Raw genomic sequence first — 5,776 nt, 5'->3', positions numbered from 1 at the left:
GTTCTAATTGACCATATATTTTTTCTTAAGCACTATCTGTGATGGTGTTAGGCTTACAGAAGTTTGCTTTCCTGTGTTATAAAGTCATTTTTTGAATTGCAAGGTATCAGTACTCATCCTTGAACGTACATTAGGGACTGAACTATGTTACTTTGAACATCCATTTGAGACTAAGCTGTGTTAAATATTGATTTGAGGAGCAACTGGGAACTGTAACTGTTGTTGCCTCTGGTTATATTGCATCTGGTTACAGAGAGACATTTCCATCTAGGCCTTAAATCAGTAGCACTCAATATACTCCTGGGTGTAAGTAGCAACACTCAGTAGCTTGAAAGGTCTTGCTTTGTAAGTACTTAATTCCATACTGGGTATGAATAAATATGAGCATTGAGCAGCTGCTATAATTTGTTTAAGCTTTTAAAGTATAATTGGCACACCTTGCTCTTAAAACATCCTGCTTAACTGATTCCAGAGTTTTTCTCAAGGTTTTTCAGTGAAGAAATGACAGGATTTGAGAATAGCAACAGAGTTGACTTTGAAACCACCATTCCCATCATGCTGTTGAGTTCCTGCATTGCACCAACAATTTGTAAGCAAGTTCAGGTAAGGGGAGGAGAAGATGAGGGGTGGTAGAAATGTGGGTTTGAAACTGGCAAAAAATTTTCCATGGTTACTCATTACACATGTTCTACTGCTCGTTTGATCATACATAAGCCTTGTTTGGTTCTGCTGCTGTCAGAATGAAAGAAGGCAAACTCAGACCAGCTTTAAACGTAGAACTGACCAGAGTTTTCCCTCTCTGTCTATTTATGGTCTGTCAGCAAAACAAACAAATACTTAATTATTTGTGGAGAGTGTTTATTGAAAAGTTTGTAGGAGGACTTCAGGTTCAGATTTGAAATGCTAGGAGAAAAAATCCTTAATGAAACAGAATGCCAGGACCTCAGCTGAACCTGCACTGAATTTTAATTATCTTCTGTTTGAAGAGGGTCACTGTGGAATGAGGTAGTGCATTTTGACTTTTCCCTGTAATGGCTGCAAGTTGCTAATCAACAAAGCCAAATACTAAACACATCCTAACAACACCTTGTCAGCAATAATGTAGTTTTAAGGGCAGGTGGAGATCCTTTCTCTCTGCTAATTTCACAGTGGGTAAAAAACAAAAGATGCAATAATTACCAGACATGGCAAAAGTAATGAGGCTTTAAAATGTTTGAAGAAAGTGAATCTGTTCAAAGTGTCATGGCTGTGATAATAACAAGGGTTTCCACATGCTCATGACATAGCTCACATGATATTTTGTCAGTAGGCCTTGGAAAAACTGGGCTTGGTTGGTTTTTCTACTCAATTAAGATGTGCAAACTTGAGGACAGTATGTGCTGAATATCATTCTTCCAAGTGTTTCCTTAATACCTTGAAGAAATTGAGAAAATCTGGAATTTTCATCAGGGCTGCTAGACAAATCTCTCTGAGAAGTCTTAATCAGTCAAGTGGCAGCTGCTACTGGCATTGGTTGGTCTATAATGTGTGTCTATAATGTGCCATCTATAATGATGGCATTTCAGAATAAGAAGTTTTTAATCTGTACAGCACCTCCTAAAATCTGCTATATAATCATGGTGTGAGGAGAGGAGTAAAGCATGCTTGTGTCAGCAGTGAGGTTTACTGCACTTGTGTTCCTGGAGCACTTAAAGCTACTGAGGGGAACCTGGGGTGGATTTCAAAATATTGAATATTGGGTGTGAATTTTGCAGGCAGGAATACAAATAAGAGTTGACTAAAGAATTCTTGTTCCTGGCTGTGTAGATGGAATACTTTAAAATGCCAGCACTTTCCTTGGGAAGAGTCCCAGGGCAAAAGAAGTGAAAATGAAGTAGAGCAGAGGGAGTGCAATCCTGCTGCTGAGCACAAGGAGCAGGAACATCTGCACAGTGGTCTGCAAAGGTAGACATGAATGAGAGCAGGACTGTGTGTGCTTGTGTTATGATATTCAATATTCAGTTTGATAATATGAATTGGTCTAGTGTCAAGTTGAAAGAGTGTGATAATGGCTTTACAGCAATGCTGAAATGCCACCAGGGTGGCTACTGGTTTAATTTTGTAAGGTAATTGAATCAGTGGTCCTTTTCTCAACTTCATTCTCTGCCTAAAGCAAACCAGCTTTTATGTGTACTCTCGATGATCCTATATTATTAAGGCAGTGTAACTTAAGAATTTTTTTCAGTCCTTTTCTCTGGAAATTGTCTGGAAAGTGTTGAATTTCCTTTGAGGCAAGCACATCAGATTCTGTGTAAGAGTTAATGTGGATTTTTCAGGTTTCCCCTAAAGTGGCAGGAAAACACTGTTTTGCTGTAGGTAAATGAACAAGATTCATTATAGCAACTGGGTTTTAGACAATTCCCGTTCTAGGGTTTTCCAAGTCTTCTGTTACTTTTTCTAAGAGAAAAGCTCTAAGCCTGGGTGCTGGTTGGGGACCACAGCTTCTGTTGTGTGTCCTGGTGTGGACATGATACCCTGTTGTGAGCTGCTGCTCTCACCAGGTTCCTGTGTCTGCTGGGGGCTCTCCTCGGGAGCAAGCCTGAAGTTCTGTCCAAATGTTGGTGGATTTTGGGAGGGAGAGAAAGGGGTGGAGAGTCTGTGGCCTCCTTGCAGGACTTGCGGGCGGGCGCTCCTTTTGCCACCACTTTTTAAGTGATGTAGGCTTAAGTGTGATTCCTCTAATCTCTCTGGCGTTCAGCTGGCGTGTGTCAGTGCTTTGTTTCAGTTCAGAAACTCCCGGGTAGCAGTTTGCCAGGAGATGGCAGTGAACTACCTGTTTGCATAGCGTGACAGAATGGCAGTGTCAGGGTGGCCCTGCGGGGTCAAGTGTGTGTCCTGTGGCGTTCAGTGGACCTTGACAGACTTGGAGCGTGCCAGTGTCAAAGAGCAAATTGCCCACACACCACTCAGAAGAATAAGTAGTACAATTGTGTGCCGATTTCTGAGAGTCCTGAGTGTACTTGTGCATCCATTTAAAGCACCAGCAAGGTATTGAAAATAAATGACTGTAAATAAAAATTGTTGAGTGTGACATGGGTCATATATGCATACACCCATCAAATACTAATATTAAATAGAGAGTAATGTGGAAACCCAGTGATCAATGGTGTTAATGAATGTGCTTTCAGCTGTGAGTGGCTGTTTTGGTTAACTGCTGGACCTATAAAACATCACTGCTTCTCTCCAGCAGAGGCATCCTACAATGTCTAAGCTCTTCTGAAGCAGTTAGGGTCTTTGCTTCAGTCTGTTGCTGCTCATAATGTGTGCAAGGCCATTGCAGAAACTGCACAACAGGACCCATGTTTCATCGAGGTCCTGCATTGCTGCTCTTCAGGGGACCAGAGATCTCAAGTAACCTGTTTTCCTCCCTGGAGCAGGCCCACAGAAAAGGTGTATTTCAGAAGAATGTGAATAACCAATATTTTTGAGAAGAATGATAGAGCATGTGAAGACTGTGGCATAATATGTACTGCTTTGCTTGTTAAACAGTGGCAAACCATACACAAAAGGTCTTGGTGACCAGATAGGTCCTAATGACCTTTGGCTAAAAGCTCATCTCAGGAACTGGTTGCAAGACAAATCTGTGGAAAACTGTTGGTTAGTGTTTTGATTTAAGGGCTCACAAAGTCAGGTGTCCTTCAGAGCTGCAAGGTGGACTTGCCAAGGACCTCACTGACCTTGCCCATGCCAATTTTGGCTTTACAAAGGTTTTCACTGCTTCACACATGGGGCAGCATGAAGCTTTGACTTATTTTTCAACACGTGGTTTTTTTCTCAGCAAAACAGAAAATTTGGCCTTTTGATATAGAATCCTTCAGTTTTCAGTCTTACTTGATGCTTTGACTGAACCTCCAATGGATTTATATGAATCCACTGACTCCCATAGCTTCGAAGGGCATACAAATGTTTATGGTTTGAAAATGGATAGTAAGGAATAATACTTATGGGAGGTCTTTAGGTTTTCCTCTTGTGTGGTTGATTGGTTTGCTTGTTTTTATTTTTCCCTCCTGCGTAGGTTAGGGTCAGGGGATTTCATCTCAATTTTTTCCAGAGTGTGAAATGAAAATGTGTCCAGTCTTTCGGTTAAGAATTGGCAGGGAAGCAGGTAACTGCCTGGATTAATTTAAGGGTAGAAGTAATTTTTACATTAACCTCCTTTAACTGCAGTTAAAAAGTTTGAACTTCATTACTGGCCTGTTTGAAAAGCACCTCTGATAGATTCTTCCTAAGTGAAAATACCTCAGTGCACAAGGAAGAAGGTGTATGGCATGGTTGATTGCAACATTGAAGTATCCCTAATCTACAGTAAATCTCTGTTTAAGATAATAGATCAGATCCTAGAAGAATATTCTGTTTATTTTGTACCAACTTTAATCTGGCCAAGTCAAATTACTTGAGCAACTCTTCTTTCTATTCTGATATATATAGGAAATTGTGCAGACCATGTGGTCAGGCTTCGTTATGATTTTAGTATTTTATTGATTGACACATGGATGTGGCTAAAATGGTACAAGTCTATTTTACTGTCAATAAAAAATGCAGTGTGCTTCTTTCAGTAAGAAAAACAGTCATAATAAATTGTGATAGTGAACGATAACTAAGCAATTTGACTGTGTTAGTTGTTACACTTTATAGACCCTAAGAATATTTTGTGAACATTAGAACTTGACGTTCTTCCATTTATATCAATCTGTAGGGCATTAGTGTACACTGTAGACCTTGCCTTGATTTCAGTTTATTTATTGATGAACCTGTATAGCTCAAAATCACTTTCTAGGCCAACTCTGATAAAACCAGTAATAAACTATAAGTAGAAAGGCTTTTACTGTATTTCTTATATATTATTGTGCATATTATGTCACTTTTTTTCTGTTGGTGATAACCATTTTTGCAATTACTGAGAACAACACTAATACAATAATTGCAAAATAGTTGCACTGGGAAGATGAAAATGGCTTATTTTCCTCTACTTGTCTCCCCTGGATGTGCATAAATTCCTGAACATGGAAAGCAACAGTTAGCTTCCCCTTGATATCAAAGGCTGTCTCCCTTAGGTTTGGCCCAGATAGTTTTCTGTTTCCCTGATCTCTTGCTGTGCCTCCCAGAGTCCCTGAGATCCTTCATGTGTCTCCATGGCTGTGGTGTTTGATAGGGCATGCTGGGGTAAGCTGCTAATTTCTCTGCCTCTTTCTGTGGCAGAGGAGGGGTTTAACTGCACATTTTGCTAATCTAATGGTGTTTGGCACACTTCTGGGTTTTAAATTGATCTTTAACTATCCATGGATTAAAAGTCGGGCTAACAGCAGCTAACATTGAACTGTTAACACCTGTTGTCCAGCATAATAATAAATACATTTAATTTAAAAGAACAAACACCTCTTCTCTTTGCAAGGTCAACGTTTACATTTGTGTCTTAGTCTTTTTCCCAGTATGCTGCCAGTGCTGCACCTCAATGGACAGGTTTTCATCCCTTGAATGTCTTGCTACCCCTTTACCTGAACTGTATGAAAAGCTTTATCATAGAATCCTAGGTCTGGGTTGGAATGAACCTTAAAGATCATCTAATTCCAACACCTCCTGTTATGGTCAGGGACACTTTTCACTAGACCAGGTTGCTCAGACCTCCATCCAGCCTGGCTTTGGACACTTCCAGGGGTGGGGCACCCACAGCTTCTCTGGGCAACCTGTGCCAGGACCTCAGTACCCTCACAGTGAAGAATTTCTTCCTAGTAGCCAA

Source organism: Anomalospiza imberbis, chromosome 6 (genome assembly GCF_031753505.1).
Source record: "Anomalospiza imberbis isolate Cuckoo-Finch-1a 21T00152 chromosome 6, ASM3175350v1, whole genome shotgun sequence".
Classification (NCBI taxonomy): Eukaryota; Metazoa; Chordata; class Aves; order Passeriformes; family Viduidae; genus Anomalospiza; species Anomalospiza imberbis.
This window is presented reverse-complemented; position numbering follows the sequence as displayed.